The 18273-nt window shown below is 40.9% G+C and overlaps 1 pseudogene; it reads right to left on the bottom strand.

The window, feature by feature from the left end:
- Positions 1-2193: 2193 nt before the first annotated feature.
- LOC134568663 (prothymosin alpha-like) lies at positions 2194-2896 on the bottom strand (annotated as a pseudogene).
- Positions 2897-18273: the final 15377 nt, after the last annotated feature.

Genomic DNA, 18273 nt, shown 5'->3' with positions numbered 1-18273 from the left:
TGGTCCTTATCCCACCCCCTCCCATAGTGGTCCTTATACCCCCCCTCCCTCCCATAGTGGTCCTTATACCCCCCTCCCTCCAATAGTGGTCCTTATACCCCCCCCTCCCTCCCATAGTGGTCCTTATCCCCCCTCCCTCCCATAGTGGTCCTTATACCCCCCTCCCTCCCATAGTGGTCCTTATACCCCCCTCCCTCCCATAGTGGTCCTTATACCCCCTCCCTCCCATAGTGGTCCTTATACCCCCCCTCCCTCCCATAGTGGTCCTTATACCCCCCTCCCTCCAATAGTGGTCCTTATACCCCCCCCTCCCTCCCATAGTGGTCCTTATCCCCCCCTCCCTCCCATAGTGGTCCTTATACCCCCCTCCCTCCCATAGTGGTCCTTATACCCCCCTCCCTCCCATAGTGGTCCTTATACCCCCTCCCTCCCATAGTGGTCCTTATACCCCCCCTCCCTCACATAGTGGTCCTTATCCCCCCCCTCCCTCCCATAGTGGTCCTTACCCCCCCCCCTCCCTCCCATAGTGGTCCTTATACCCCCCCTCCCTCCCATAGCGGTCCTTATACCCCCCTCCCTCCCATAGTGGTCCTTAACCCACCCCCTCCCTCCCATAGTGGTCCTTATACCCCCCCCCTCCCATAGTGGTCCTTATACCCCCCTCCCTCCCATAGTGGTCCTTATACCCCCCCTCCCTCCCATAGTGGTCCTTATACCCCCTCCCTCCCATAGTGGTCCTTATACCCCCCCTCCCTCCCATAGTGGTCCTTATACCCCCCTCCCTCCAATAGTGGTCCTTATACCCCCCCCTCCCTCCCATAGTGGTCCTTATCCCCCCCTCCCTCCCATAGTGGTCCTTATACCCCCCTCCCTCCCATAGTGGTCCTTATACCCCCCTCCCTCCCATAGTGGTCCTTATACCCCCTCCCTCCCATAGTGGTCCTTATACCCCCCCTCCCTCACATAGTGGTCCTTATCCCCCCCCTCCCTCCCATAGTGGTCCTTACCCCCCCCCCCTCCCTCCCATAGTGGTCCTTATACCCCCCCTCCCTCCCATAGCGGTCCTTATACCCCCCTCCCTCCCATAGTGGTCCTTAACCCACCCCCTCCCTCCCATAGTGGTCCTTATACCCCCCCCCTCCCATAGTGGTCCTTATACCCCCCCCCCCTCCCATAGTGGTCCTTATACCCCTTTTTTTTTATTATTAATTTTTTTTTTATTATTTTGTTTCTTCTTTTTTTTTTTTTTTTCGTCCCCCCTCCCTGCTTGATATATGGCAGGGAGGGGGGCTCTCCTTCCCTGGTGGTCCAGTGGCAGTTCAGTGGGGGGAGAGGGGGGCTGGCAGAGCTGTACTTACCTGTTCTGCAGCTCCTGTCAGCTTTCTCCTCCTCCGCGCCGTCCGTTCTGCTCTTCTGTCAGCTCCCAGTGTAAATCTCGCGAGAGCCGCGGCTCTCGCGAGACTTACACTGGGAGCTGACCGAGGTGCTGAACGGACGGCGCGGAGGATGAGAGAGCTGACAGGAGCTGCAGAACAGGTAAGTACAGCTCTGCCAGCCCCCCTCTCCCCCCAGTCTGTATTATGGCAATGCAAATTGCCATAATACAGACTCTGACTCGAGTATAAGCCGAGTTGGGGTTTTTCAGCCCAAAAAATGGGCTGAAAAACTCGGCTTATACTCGAGTATATACAGTATATTTTCCCCACTTGCAAATGGTTTACGGTGGATTTAATAAAGACGAAACCTACCGTATTTCACCGCATAATGGTCGCAGATTTTATGCCTAATTCCTTTCCGTAAAAATGGGGGTTCAACCATTTTGTGAAGCTTTATTTTTTTGCGATAATATATGTGCAAAACTTTATTTTTTTAACAGTTTTTTTTCACACTTTGACAGCACATTAAAGATAGAGAAATTTACACATTGAACCTTGCAGTTTTCAAACTTTGCCTGCACCACAACTCTATTCTCAACAGCAACAAATTTAAATCCAAAGATCTATACAGAATGCCCCAGGTAAGATTAATCCCTGGCTAAGTAAGACCCACATCTTTGGTCTTCATTGCATATGAAATTTCTTATCCCAACACCATTACATTACAGAAAGGTAGCTTTACTTTAGAATACACACGGCTGCACTAGCATGAGTGCCGTGTGTTTCAAAGATGTACAAAAGCAACGCTAAACCGCCATAAAACAAAAGTTAAGATCTTTTATTGTAGCAGTCAAACCAGTACAAACAAGCACCAATAAATAACATTTTACAAAAAAAACCTTAGCTATCTTGTTGTGATGTTACAGGTCTTTAGTGCATGTGGGTTTTACATTATATGAAAAGTTGTTCTGTAAAATATACAGATATAAAGCACATTCTCTACAATTTAAAGTCAACCATGTCACTTAAGCTATAAAATGTCTGGAAAGGGATTTATGCAGATTCATTAACTTCTGTGGATTCTCCATTTTCTGTTTTTTTGCTTTTTAGTTTCAGTTTTTGTTTCCGATACTTCCTCATCCTCTACTGGGCGCTTTACAGGATGACCATCTTTTTTTCAGACTCTTCTGCTTCACCTTTCTCCTGCTCTTCTTCATCTTCACCCTCTCCTTCTCCCTCACCCTCTTCATCCTCCTCTTCAGGGTCTTGTGTGTTTTCCTCACTGTGGTCTACACTATTTTCCTCAATTCCATTGGATGGAGCATCTCCATTTCCATTCTCAGCCTTCTCTACTTTCTCTTCTACAACTTCTTTCTTTTCCTTCAGATCCTTGGCAACGGGGATCTCAGTGCTGGTGGTGTCAACGATATCTGCCATCTTCATGAGAGAAAGAGAGGTTTCCTAGAGCTGGAGAATGGAATAAAGGGGGTTCTCATTTGGAGGGGAGAGAGAATAATACACAGCAGCCTACGAGGAGGATGGAGAAGGCAGACACACGGCGTGGAGAGGAATGAATCTTTTAACAGTTTTTTAACAGTTGCTGACAACATTTTAGTTGCTAATAACATAACAGCATATTTTCTAATGCATTATGTAAACTCTGATTGTGATCTCTGTCATTTCTTAATGCATTACATAGATAATATGCCCTAAAATGCAATAAACTGATAGGTAATGATAAGCCCTCTCTTCAGTATAAGATTAGTGAGATGTTTGCCATCAGTTTTTCAAAAATAAGAATGTCTCACAACAAAAACAGCAATAGTCAATTATGCAACTATTACGTGATGAATTGAATATGAACCAATTTTTGGACTGAAAAAACAGAGTGCGACTATTATGCGGTGGCGACTATTATTTGTTGAAATACGGTATTTAAGAATGCTTTATATATAATGGTAACAATACTCCCCAAACTATTATTAAATACTTAAGTGAGGTCTCCTGTATGAATTTTACATAAAACATAAGGGCAAATGTAGTTTATATTTTTTTTTTATATGTTCCTTTTTTTTTTTTTATATATATTTTTGCTTATATTGTTTCACCCTTACTGTATGTTTAATTCCTCATGATAAAGATTCTCAGACTTGTTTAATAATAACAAATATGACAAATCAGCACTACATCTTTTGTTTCACTTGCTTTGATATAAAATGTTCATTTCTAAAGGTGTAGGTCAAGAAATAAGCACTAGCAATTAGGGGAATGAGGGCTTTTAGTTAAGGAGATACACTAGTCAAACTGAGTTTGCTCACATTAAAAATGAAGTGCCTATGGGGATTACGACTAAATACAAATATATAGTCAAGGTCAGTGGAAAAAAGGAGGACACACATAAAGTGCATACCATAATTCCATGTTGATTCTTAAAATTCTTTCCAGCACGGTTAGTTTCTTTTTCATGCTATAACATATGTGTATGTAATATGGAAATCTGTAATTTACCTCATTATTGCTGAGAGTCATATGAAATAAAATCAGTTTTATAATACATTAAATATATAAGAACATCTACACATACTAGTGTAATATGACAACAGTGGGAATGTGTGTGTGTAGAGTGAGTTGATAGTGGTGTGATGTTTTGTGCAAATGTCAGTTTCAGTTGTGTTGTGTTTGTAGTGTAATATATGTGGCTAAGGACTGTAGACTGTGAGAGAGTGTGTGTGTATAGGGGATGTAGCAAGTGCGTGCATAGGGGCTGTAGTGTAAGTGTGTATAGATGATATAGTGTGTGTTTGCTTACAATTGATCAAGTGTGTGCATTGGGGAACCAGAGTGTGTATGTCAGACAGAAATGTAGGTGGTTTAGTGTGTGCATATTGGGGATCTATTGAGTTTGTGTGGAAGACACAGAGTGTGCATAGGAGATTTAGTGTGTGTATAAAGATTCTAGTGTGTGTATGTGTGTGTATAGATGATCTAGAGCTGTGTACAGGATTTAATGTGTGTACATGGGATCTAGTGTGTGTCTGTAATGTAATGTGTGAAGGAGTGCAGTGTGTGTGTGTGTGAGGGGAGCAGTGTGTGTGGGGGTGTGTTTGTGAGGGGCACAGTATGTGTGTGTGAGAGGTGCAGTGTGTGAGGAGCACAGTGTGTGTGAGGGGTGTGGCGTGTGTGAGAGGTGCAGTGTGTTTGTGAAGGTTACAGTGTCTGTGAAGGTTACAGTGTCTGTGAGGGGTGCAGTGTGTGTGTGTGTGTGTGTGTGGAGTACAGTGTGTGAGTGTGGGGGGGTGTAGTGTGTGTGAGATGGGTGTAGTGTATGAAAGGGCTTCCAGTGTGTGTGTGTGTGTGTGTGTGTGGTGCAGTATGTGTGATGGGTGCAATGTGTGTATGAGGGAACAGTGTGTGTGTATGGGGTGCAGTGTAATTTAAAAGGTGCAGTGTGTGTGTTTGGGTTGCAGTGGGGTCAGATTAAAGCAAATAATATATAAATATATATGTGTGTGTGTGTGTGAATTTTTATTTTAATAAAAAATATATAATTTATATCTCCCCTCTCTTTTTACCTTTTCCCAGGGAGAGGGGACATATCTTGAAATCCCTGGTGATCCTGGTGGGGAGTGAACTCTAGCCTGAGGCTCCTCCGGCTAGAGTTCACTCTCTCAAGATCATAGCATTACAATGGTAACCACGTCAATGCCCCGACCTTGCGAGAGGAGAATTTGGCAGAGCTGCAGGCTCCCCAGGGTCCTCTCTATCTTTTCCCTCCCCTGCCGTTGGCCTATTTTAATGCATGTGGGACAGTGAGAGAGATCTTTAACCTCACTGCCAGACAACGAAGGCTCACAGTAAGGCTGGCACATGGATAGCACTAGCCCTGCAGGGGCAGGCAGGGGAGATCCTGTGATCTTCCATATCGGCCTCGGGCCATGGCCATCGCGGACCACTGGGTATTTGCCCGTTTTGCCCAATGGCCAGTCCGGGCCTGCTCCACTTCCTCACTGATGTAGGAGAAGGTTCCTGATTGCCATTGTATGGCCAGTGAGACCTTACCTTATGCCTTGTTCTTTCACAGGTAGAATGTATGCCTGGGGTGGGGATATACAATATCATCATATAGTAAATATCTAATGGTGATGCAATATTTTACCTGTAACTTGTAGAGCAGGTTTTCTTCTGTTGAAGGTATTTTTCTGCTGGCAAAGGGGCAGAGATTTATCAGTTAGTGAACATAAAAGTAGCAAGCAATGTTTAGTGACAGTTTCTAATAAATAATTTTGTAAATGAATAATTTGTGTAGGAGAGACTGTAAATTTGTCACCTCTGGTCTCTATTGTGTGCATAGCATTGAGTGACGTAGCGATTGAGTGATAGAATAACATCTAACTGTGTGTGCATTAAAGTACCATTTTCCTTTAAACTTTGGAAATGTAATTTCCAACTTTGAGTGCAATTCATCATTATTTGCTCTAATACTCTGTGCTCGTAATTTTCTATGCTTTTGAAATCCACGCGACCACTGACTTTTCACTAACATCCTACTGCAAGTTTTATATTTAAATGCATACTTTAACATCGATGTAAAAGTCTTTTTAAAGCGTAATTATAGAAAAACAGTAATTATGTGCCTAACCTGTAAGTAAAGCACGGAGGAAGAAAATCATATCTCTGAGTTGGCGGAGCGTGCAGTGATTATAGAGCGACAGGTCTCTATTTTATAATGCAGCCACATCAATAATTTCTCTGGCCTTTTACCATTGATCTCTATTTTCTAATTTAAAAAAAAAAAATGTACATACTTGAAGTGTCCCAAACTATATTTAAAACAAAAAAATTTTAAAGCAAGTTTATAAAATTTGCAGTAACATTCAATGCTGGGCTGTTGGTACCTCAATGATTTTTATCATACTGGATATTATTTCATCAGGCATGAAGTAATATGATTAATTTATTTATAGCATATAGAAATTTCAGATACTTTTCAGGTCATAAGAAGGTTTCCAATAATAACATAGTTATTTTTACTTTTAAGAGGAACTGTCAGTCCTAATGTGTTTGATGATAGTTTACTTTCCCTATGCATAGCATGTTTATGAGGTCTGAAAAAATAAAATTAAATGTAGGAATCCACGCTATTGCATTAACCTCTATCCTCGAACATGATGCAACCATTTCTGATCCCTGTCTGTCATCATTATAAATGTTGCCCCTCTCTGCTAGGGAACATAGCGAATGAGGAGAATCCTGAACATTTTTTCTATATTCCTTCTCATTTGCATCGTGTGCCCTGACTGTGTCTGGCCTAACATGAATTGTCTTGTTATTTGCTAAATCTTGTATGTACATATTAAAAGAACACAGAACATATGAGAAAAAATAATGCGATTTTCAGTGTTTTATTCAATGGTGTCATTTTTTTAGAGAAGAGACACTTCTCCTTTTTAGACAAATAATAGGCATCCTATTTTAACACATTATATAGACAGGCAGACCCTCCCATGCCAGGATAAGGTTACACCAACAAGAAACCTCTCATTCCTGTTTTTTGTTTTCATGTCCATTAACTTTCCAGAGATTAACAGGAAAGGTAGTCTACAATGAGTGAGATGATAATAGCCACACCAAACTTACTATCAGTTTATACAAAGCCCAGTTGACATTTTGTGGTCCTGCACATCAGACTGTGTTTCCTTTGCTCTCTCCATCTCTCTCCCCCCCCCCCCCCGTCACATATACATGCTCTCAGCGTTTTATATAACATATTCTACAAAGTGTCAGCATTTCAAGTAGTTTTCCCTCTAATAAAAGGGAAAAAGCAATATGATATAGTAAATCTAATCCTGATTCACCTCTACAGTGGTGAATATACACTGACCAAATCAAAAACTATATTGTGGTCAGAAGTGAAATGATGTAGAAAATCCACAGTTCAAGATTGTAGTAATGTCTTCGTGGAAATTACTTCAAACTAATGAAAGTTCAACACACAATTTATTCATAAAGTAGATAAAAACTAAAATTCCTTGTAGAAAAATATATAGAAATGTTTAAAATAATGAAAGTGGTATGAAGGATGTTAGTAACCACTATTAAGTCCAGTACATGCAGTATGAGCGGTGTGCAGATAAGCCAGTGTTATCCTTCCGTTAGAGCAGCTGGAACCGTGTGAAGTCCTTTCTTTCGGCAGCAAAAGTTGTAGCCAAACCGGAGGGACGCCGTTACTTCAAACCGCTTGAAATGTGCTGCTGGTTTCAAACTGCTGGTTTATATAACATCATGATATAACATCATGATCTAATGCACAGGACAATTAGAAAATTCTCATAAACTAAGCTAAAAGGGCCCTGTCAAAATATTGAACAGCTCACCTAGTAGGCTGGTATATTAAATCTTTCATGTATGAAGCATTGCAAGAGTCTTTGTATCATGCTCATTGCTCAGGATATTTATTCTGGAAGCTAGATTACAGCCACAATGTATAAACTACGAAAGGTTCACAAGAACGCAGTAGGAAAGAAGGTAAGGATTGCTATATGCCAGGGGTACCCAAAAGGTAGATCCGCAGATGTTTTAAAAATACAGCTTCCACAATGCGTTGTCATTCTAAAGGCATTCTAAAAGCACCCAAAGCGTCATGGGAGTTGTAGTTCTAAAATATCTGGGGATCTACCTTTTGGGCACCCTTGCTATATACAATCCCAATGCAGATGGAAAGAATGTCACTGAAAAATACATTTAACTAAGTAAGTGGGGCCTTTAGGAATAGATTCCATTTTTGCTTTACAAAACAAAAAAAACAAAAAAAACAATATATATATATATATATATATATATATATATATATATATATATATATTAGAAAATTCTCATAAACTAAGCTAAAAGGGCCCTGTCAAAATATTGAACAGCTCACCTAGTAGGCTGGTATATTAAATCTTTCATGTATGAAGCATTGCAAGAGTCTTTGTATCATGCTCATTGCTCAGGATATTTATTCTGGAAGCTAGATTACAGCCACAATGTATAAACTACGAAAGGTTCACAAGAACGCAGTAGGAAAGAAGGTAAGGATTGCTATATGCCAGGGGTACCCAAAAGGTAGATCCGCAGATGTTTTAAAAATACAGCTTCCACAATGCGTTGTCATTCTAAAGGCATTCTAAAAGCACCCAAAGCGTCATGGGAGTTGTAGTTCTAAAATATCTGGGGATCTACCTTTTGGGCACCCTTGCTATATACAATCCCAATGCAGATGGAAAGAATGTCACTGAAAAATACATTTAACTAAGTAAGTGGGGCCTTTAGGAATAGATTCCATTTTTGCTTTACAAAACAAAAAAAACAAAAAAAACAATATATATATATATATATATATATATATATATATATTAGAAAATTCTCATAAACTAAGCTAAAAGGGCCCTGTCAAAATATTGAACAGCTCACCTAGTAGGCTGGTATATTAAATCTTTCATGTATGAAGCATTGCAAGAGTCTTTGTATCATGCTCATTGCTCAGGATATTTATTCTGGAAGCTAGATTACAGCCACAATGTATAAACTACGAAAGGTTCACAAGAACGCAGTAGGAAAGAAGGTAAGGATTGCTATATGCCAGGGGTACCCAAAAGGTAGATCCGCAGATGTTTTAAAAATACAGCTTCCACAATGCGTTGTCATTCTAAAGGCATTCTAAAAGCACCCAAAGCGTCATGGGAGTTGTAGTTCTAAAATATCTGGGGATCTACCTTTTGGGCACCCTTGCTATATACAATCCCAATGCAGATGGAAAGAATGTCACTGAAAAATACATTTAACTAAGTAAGTGGGGCCTTTAGGAATAGATTCCATTTTTGCTTTACAAAACAAAAAAAACAAAAAAACCCAATATATATATATATATATATATATATATATATAAAATTTAACCCCATTTTACCTAATATTGGAAATAAATGGGCTAAAGGCAGGAATGACATATTGCAGGAACATGTGTAAATATTAATAGTTAAAATATCTACTCTAAAAATAGTTGTTCATGTAAATTGAAAAGTAAATACATTTTAAAAAGCTCGCTGTAAAATTAATAAACCTCCCTAGTGCAGATGTTTAAGCCAAATGACTAAAGGTAGTATAAAATGTACTCACACCTGGACATTGGACACCTAGCTACAGTCAAATATTAGACATCCACTTTTTACAGCATTCCATAGCTATGTGGTTACCAGTACCCTGCCTTTTCTTGGTTGTCAAAGAATTATAAGCTTTGCAACTTGGTAAATCCTGATGGCCAAGTGTAAATAACCCAACTCTGTTTTCAAATAGCTTTTATTGAAACATTTAACATTTGTATAATAAAACGGACAATCAATATGGAACAAGTGAAATTTTGATACAATAACCCAACTCTGTGGTGCAGCAGTGCATATTCAAAGTCTAGTACCAGTATTACTATTATTTTAAACTGGGTTAATCTAAAAATAATCTTGTCTGTCTGTCTGTCATTGTCTGCCTGCCGTAAAGCATGTTTTAAAAACATTTTAATGCTCACAAGTAGAACAAATGTTGCATTTGTATACTTTTATTTTCTAACTGCAGCCCTGGGACGTCAATGTACACCATGCATTTGATTTTGCTGCTCAAATTTGACTTGCACAAATTAGTTACATGACAAATTATTTTGAATTCGTCAAGCAAAACCAACTTATACAATGTGTATCTGACATGACACGTATATGATACAACAAGGTATATGTGTTTTTTTTTGTGTGTGTTTTTTTTTTATGTGAATCAGAAAAGTATCAAGCAATTTTGCCAGAATTCAAAATAACAGAAAATATGTTGTTGATTTGCATGATAATGTTATGGTAACAGCAGCCGTACTGACTGCATCCCTTCAGTTTATCGCCTTAGGATTCCAAACTGTCTTAACAGCCATCAGCCAAGAAATGAACATGTCATTTGCAAATCACAAATCACAGATCTCGACTCGAGTGATTGCACACAAAGAAGTGCTGAAGGGTTCATAGTGGCCAGAACAAGACTTAAAAGTGATGAGAAATAGGAAGGAAATGGACTGCAATTGCCTTGCAGCCTAAAATAGACAGAGCTTCAATGCAATGGAAAAATCACCAGCAACTCAATCATTTCTTTAAAGGTCAGAATTTTTGTAGGTGGATTGGGAGAGCAGTGGATTGCAGATGCGTTTAACAGCAGGATATTTTCCGCTGCCATAACCAGTTAAGAAAGATTTTCAAAAACACATCTGCTGGTAAACAGTTTGGCCCTAGTGTGGGTCATTTGCCTTATCTGTGCTCACCGTAGCATAAATTCTTACCTGGATAAAGTCCCACATCTAACATCAGTCAAACTTAAGATTTTTCCACAGTCCATTACATTTTTACAGAAGTTTCTTCACAGCTCATGTTTATTTCTTTTTTTTTTTTTTCTTGTATGATTTAAGGTCGTTCTTCTTTGACTTTGTAAAATATTTATGTCTGTGCTTGAGCAGAAAAAATATTGGTGCGTTAAACACAAAAGTTCTTATCAACATAAAGAAGGAAGGATCAGTTAATATAATGTTACAGGAACACTATAGTGTCATGAATATAGAAATGTATTTCTGACAATATACTTCTAAAAACATATTTCAGGTCCCCAAACCCTCCTTTACTTATCTTTATTCCAGTGCAGCGCCAGTCTAGTCACAGCTGGCTCTGCCCCACCTCCTCGGCTGAGATAATCAAATTTGACAATCTCAGCCAATCCAATGTTTTCCCATAGGAAAGCATTGGGAAGGTATTGCATATGCATGGCAAAACGCCTTGCTATGCCAATCAGCATCTCCTCATAGTGATGCATTGAATCATTGCTTTTCTATGGGCAGCGTTGAGTGTGGCTCCTTAGGAGAGAGCAAGAAACAGATCTGTGACATAGAAGTTAGGGGATATACGTATTTCTGAACAGATGAGTTTTGAGGGGGTTCTTAAACGATTGAAGACTAGGGGAGAATCTGATAGAGTTAGGCAAGCCATTTACAGGAAAGGAATTGCCATTAAAAGTCCTGCAGGCATGAGTTAGCAGTAAGGGTGCAAGCAGGAGAAGGTCACCGGCAGAGCGGAGAGACCGAGAAGTTGCAAACCTACGAATCAGTGAAGAAATTTAACAGGGGCTAGAGATGTTTAGAGTTTTATAGGTAAGGGTTAGTATTGAATTGACACCTAAAAGATACGGGAAGTCAGTTTAAGGTAAGACAGAGGAGCGAGGTATGAGAGGAGCAACAGAGGAGGGAGATCAGCCTGGCGGCAGCATTCATTACAAATTGTAACGGAGCAGTACAGTTTCTGGGGAGGCCAATTAGCAGAGCGTTACAGTAATCCATAAGAGAGATTACAAGAGCAAGCTCCTTGGTATTATTTTGCATTAGAAAAGGGCGGATGCCGGTGATGTTTTTAAGGTGAAATCGACAGGTTTTAGCAACAGACTGGACATGAGGCACAAAAGTGAGGCCAGGATCAAAGATAACACAAAGACAGCCAGTTTGTGAGGAGAGGTGGCCGCTCTCCTAGCTCAAAGGTTCTCATAGGCAACTTATCTCATGCAAGAGCCCTCTGTCCCCCTCCCCCCATCGGACTGGTGGGGGTGATCCCGGTCCACACCTGAGAGGCTACCGAAACCTAGCAGGCCCAAAAGGCGAAGCTCTCCATGCAAGTGGATTCTGCCTTGACTCACCCAATATGGTGGAAACCGCGTGTCTTCCCCACTTCAGTGAAGCACAAATTGATCTTGAAGCACAGCTTCTTTGCTGAGTTCTGGAAGCAGCTGGAGAGTGGAATCGGTGAGTGCCACCAGGGAGTCAGCCTTCAGACACCCCGAGCCAAGCCATATCGTAGACACCTGCTCGGCCCCTGGTGAAGAACCCTGGCACCAAGGCCAAAGCCCACTCGAAAATGGCTGAGGCACCCGGACCACGGCAAAGTAGTGAGAACCGAGCACAAATCTCTGACAGGTCTGTTCAGACTACGGACTTACCCTGCTTTATCTCATAAGACTGTCTCACTGAAGAGGCATTCGAGGCCACAACTCCGAGCATCTCTCTCCTACTCTTTCGGCCTCTGCCTGGGCCTTTGCATCTGACAACTGCATTGCCAACACAAGGCCATTATATGCCACAGAGATGCATCGGCTGATCTTAGTGGGGATTCCGGCCGGCTGTCACTGATCACACTCTGAGGCATTACTTTCATTTTAGATGTGCAAATCCTACACATGGTTATGCCAAACATTTTTTGTTTATTTAGTTGAGTTTGTTTAGCATCATGAAGGTAGTTAACACTGCCATGCTTGAGGCACCTGCTGTTTCATCCTTGCCTAAGGTGACCTTTTTAGGGTATATTTTGTGTATTATACCCATGTCTGGGACTCTTTTTATCTACAAAGGTTAATCTCTCTATATCATTAATTCAAGTATAATTAGCCTGTCTGTTTACTTTTTCTTACTCTTATGTGAATTCAGTTAGCATGTCCCTCAATACCTAAAATTATTAGGTTACCATCACCATGGCTAGATTTTCTTTTACAATCATAACAATTTGCCTTAGCTCAGTCCCCAGACATGTTTGTCTAGCCTGAGACTAGCGCCCATCAAGTTCAGCCTTCCTCACATATGTTTTTGCTGTTGATCCAAACACGTTATACCATAAAATTGTGCTGTACCATCACAATGCAAAATACCACCCAGTTCTCTAAAGAATACAACGTTTTGCTAATTGTTATCCTATGTTCATTGATAATATTGTGTATGCTGTTGTGGCGTTGCATGATCCAATGTATTCGAAAGCACAGCAAAAATAAAGAATGTACAAAAAAAAATGATAAAATGCACAAAAAAGACAATCAATAAATTTTAAAAAGATCTAACATTTACACTTATCTGAAAATAATCTTGCAATTTAGGCTTTGTTGAATGAGAAATGGTGACAAAATCATACAAAGTGTCTTTGATATGAAACCTTTACTTATTGTTTGAATAATTTGAAAAAAACGTTGCCTACCTGATTAAGAGATTTTGATGGAGCTTGACTTTATTTAGTGACTGAGTTTTATCTGATGTGAATTTGTCTTCAGCAAGTGTTTGAACAGCCCAGCGTCGCACAGCTTCTTTTTAATTGAATTTCTGGTAAGGGCAACACAATAAAATACTAAAGAAACACTTGATTTACAAACAAAAGTCTATTCCGAATTCAATTTGCAAAGAATAACAAAACAAAGCAATGATATCAATTCTTTTGTAACTAACATGAGTAAAGATTGTTTCTGTTTGTAATTTTGTTTCTTTAAAAGGAAAAAAAAGAAAAAAGCTGTCATCTATATGAGAATGTGTCTGTAAAATATCATATCAAACAAAAATTATTGATTTTGAGACTCTCAAAAACATACCTTCATTTCCCAGTCTTGAAGATTTGTGGTAAAGCATTTGCCAGAACAGTTGTGATTACAAATCTAATCCAATCTCTGCTAGTAAGGCCTAGATACTTTGATAAACCTGTGAGTTTGAGAAGTGGAATATATAATGTTGATGACTTCAGCATGATCACATCTTATCCAAGTATGAAAAAAATAGTCGATGACCATACAGTCCTTTTCAAAGATAATTTTACATACATTGCTTTATTCACACATCAGTGTATGAGTGGATAGGAGCAATAAAAGAGCCCCTGTGAGATGGTTGGTTTAATAATAGAGGGTGGGGCTCCCAGTCAGGTGTTGGAAATATCCATTTATTATGGAGTCAACAAACTACAGACAATAAAATGGGCAATAAAATGTTTGACCTGCACTGCATTCGGCATCCTCCCTTGACGAATTGGACCTCGCCAGACCACCTCATCTGACTAAGGCATTTATTGCTCTGGAAGCCCCTGGAGAATGAGGTTCACAATCGACTATGCTCCAAATGTCCATGTCCAGTATTTCCAGATAAGGTTAACATGACTCCATGGTTCCCAAGGTCAAACACAATAACCCACGTGTTCCAGGTCCTGTAACGTATTCAATTAAGCAACCTTTTTCTCTTTTTTCCAGAATTGAGCAGAGATTTTCACGGATGATTGGGTCCTGCAGATGGTACAGGGCTACATTCTCGAATTTCATTACCCTCTTCTTCAGTCTCTTCTCTTCTTCATGTCCTAGCAAGTTCTCCAGGAGCGAGACTTGCCTTATCGACCAGGAAGTCGAGACCCTACAGTCAAAGGGCACAATTCAACCTGTGCCGGGTGTGGGAGGATTCTACAGCAACTTTTTTCTTGTTTTCAAGAAATGCGGTAAGTTCAGGCCGGTTATAAAACTAAGAGAGCTAAATTCCTATGCGGTTTACAGACACTTCAAAATGGAGGGTAACCATTTCCTCAGGGAACTTCTTCATGAAGAGGATTGATTTACCTGACTCATGACTCATCATCATCCTATTTCTCTGTGCTGATCCATCCGGATAGCTGTGACTCCAAGAAGCTTGGCTTTGGCAAGGCCGGAAGGTCAGGTACCTTTGCTGAAAACCCCTTATATGACCAGGAAGTCCCTTATCACAAGCAGCTAAGGATCTCTTGTGGGACTCATAGGCCCTGGGTGATGCTATTTACTATTTCCTTTTCACACTTATGTCTGGAAAGGGGTCCCGATCCCTTTACAGCTCCTGTCAATGCTGTTAACCTTTTGTCTCACCTATTTTTGAGGGGTCATTCATATCGGTCGATTAATGTTGCGTTCAGCTATTTCAGTGGCTCACATCACTGTTCAGGGGGCTCTGGTGGGTAAAGACCCCTTTGTCTGTCCCTTGTTGGGTGGCATCCATTTGTGTCATCCTCTGGTCGGAAGTATTCTTGCTTGTGGGAAGTGGACATTGTGTTGTGCTTCCTACATGACTGGCCAGAGAATGATTGCCTTTCTCTTCACCAACTTTTAGTGAAGTTGGCTCTACGTTTATGTTTGGTTTCTTTCTCGGATGTTCAGTCTTTTAAAGTGAAATATTATTCTATGTTTCCAGAGAGCATCACCTTTTGGATCTCACACTGTATGAAATTGAATTCTGAGTCTGTGGCTTATCCATTTTTTTGGGGGTGACACCTAACTAGGGCGTGGTGTTGACGTTGTGGCATTACATAACCATTACGGCTCCATTGCGGGTTTCTCCCATTGATCAAATCTTGATCTCTTATTTCCATCTACACAGATCAGTTTTGATTACTTAAATTGCTTGGTGGGTACGATGGCTATTATCATTAGCAGGGATGGAGCCTTCCTTTGGTGCCCAGTCTGTTCAAAGAGCGTTAGCATCAGGTGCTTTTTCAACGGGTGCCTTACTGTTGGATATCCTGTGTACAAAGGACTTGTCTATGGAGGATACATTTTAGGTTTTTTACCTTCAGCCTTCATTACACATTACTTTTTTCCCTTTTGGCACAGTGTTAAAATTGCAAAATATAAGTCCCATGTTGTAAAATTGCATGTTGCATCGTGTTTGTTTTATTGGTATTATATATTACTGTTATGTTGCTTTGGTTCCATCTTCAGCCACTTACCTTAATCCAGCACCGGACTCCCTCGGCGCTGGTGACCTCTCCTCCCCCTCCAACATCAGCTAGAGGCACGCGCGCATTCAAACCCGCCCATAGGAAAGCATTACTCAATGCTTTCCTATGGGGATCTTATTTGATGCTGGAGGTCCATGAGGACATCCAGCGTCAAATAAGTGTGATTTACTCAGTGGAAATCGTGGAAGTCCCTCTACTCAGTGTAAGGGAGACAGCCACTAGAGGCTGGATTAACCCTGAAAGTGTAAACATAGCAGTTTCTCTGAAACTGCTATGTTTTCAGCTGCAGGGTAAAACTAGGGGGACCTGGTTCCCAGACCACTTCATTGAGCTGAAGTGGTCTGGGTGCCTATAGTAGTCCTTTAATGGAGTGGTTTCAGTGTATAGACTATTCTCCTGCAGTCTCACTGATCAATTATCTGCAATTTAGGAGTTAAATCACTTTGTTTATGCAGCCCTTGTCACACATCCCTGCATGTGAATTACACAGCTTTCCTAAACACTTCCTGTAAAAAGATATCTAACATTCATACTTTCTTTATTGCACATTATGTTTAATTTACCATTTCTTATCTCCTGCTCTGTTCATACTTTTATAGACCCTACAGGAGCATTCTGTGTGGGATTTTAGTTCAAATTGCAGAGCAGGAGATGAAAACTTCTTCAGTAAGTTAACATCTGATTGAAAATGAAACCATTTATTTTTTATGCAGGCTGTGTCAGTCACATACAGGGGAGGTAAGACCAGAACTGCTTAAACAGAAACATATTGATTTAACTCCTAAATTGCAGATAATTGAATACTGAAACTACAGGGGCATGAGCTATATACAAAAACTACGTGTATAAGTTTAGCTAGATGCAGGTTTAAGAGGTCTGCCAAGATTTTAGCGAGGATTTTGGAGTCATTGTTTATTAGGGAAATAGGCCTATAGTGTGTTGGGGATAGCGTGTCTTTACCTTGTTTTGGGAGTAAGACTACATTAGCCAATGACATGTCTCTATCTGTCGTCCATCCCTTCCTCCCTGAAGTCGTTGAAGAGGAGTTCTAACCGTGGGATAAGTTCTTCCCGGTAGGTTTTATAATACCCACCGTCGAAGCCGTCATGTCCCGGTGCTTTGTTCCCTTTTAATTCTGAGATGGCTTTGTCGATTTCTTCAGCCAATATTTTCTCGTTCTGCATATTACTGTTATCCGGGTCAGTTGTGAGTCCCAGTGTATCGAGGAAAGAGCGAAAAGCCTCATCCACTCCCGGCTGACGGTTCGCCTCGACAGGTGAGTAGTTATATAGAGATTGGTAATATTCGGTAAACACTTGGGCTATGTTCGTTGGGGGGGGTTTATGGTGTCATCTTTGTGCTTGATGGCTTCTATGTGGGCTTGTCTTTGCTGCGGGCGAAGAGTTCTTGCCAGTATTGTAATCATTTTGTTGGCAGATTCATAAAAGTTTCATTTTGACCAAGTGATAGATCTGGCAGTGTCATCTATGAGCAATTCTTTGATAGTACGCCGGATATCCCGTAGTCTATCTAATATGGTGTCGGTAGGGTTAGTTTTATGCAGGGGCGTACCTAGAGCATTTGGCACCCGGGGCGGGTCCTATTTTTGGCACCCCCCCTTGCCTCCCCCCCCCCTCAACTTTAAATATAAAAACAACCAAAATGTTTTTATGTATTTAGCACTAAGCAGTGTTTGTGTGTTTGAATGTATGCATGTTTTTGTATGGAGTATATGTGAGTGAATGTAGCGGTGTGTTTGTATGTAGTGTTGGCGTTTGATTGCAAGCATGCATTTGTGTGTTGTGTGGTATTTGAATGCAGTGGTATGGTTATATATAATGGTGGGGTTTGTATGTAGTGTTGACGTTGAAATGCATGAGTGTATTTGTGTGTAGTGTTGGCAGACAATCACACACACAGTCACACAGACAATCACAGCAGTCACACACACAGGCAGACAATCACACACACAGAGTCACACAGACAATCACAGGCAGTCACACACACACAGGCAGACAATCACACACACAGAGTCACACAGACAATCACAGGCAGAGTATCACACACACAGAGTCAGGCAGACAATCACACACACAGTCACACAGACAATCACAGGCAGTCACACACGCAGTCAAAGACAGTCACAATCACAGTTACACACAGCACACACTCTCTCACTTACAGTAAGCTTGGGCTGGAGAAGGAGTGGATCCAGTCCCTCCTGTGCTGTAGTTGGGGAAGCAGGGACTCCTTCCTGCTTCCCCTCTCTCTGTGTGCAGCAGTATGAGGCTGCATTTAGCCCC

The sequence above is a fragment of the Pelobates fuscus genome, chromosome 7 (genome assembly GCF_036172605.1).
Source record: "Pelobates fuscus isolate aPelFus1 chromosome 7, aPelFus1.pri, whole genome shotgun sequence".
Taxonomy (NCBI): Eukaryota; Metazoa; Chordata; class Amphibia; order Anura; family Pelobatidae; genus Pelobates; species Pelobates fuscus.
Note: the sequence above shows the minus strand (reverse complement) of the source record. Positions and strands in the feature narration are given on the sequence as shown.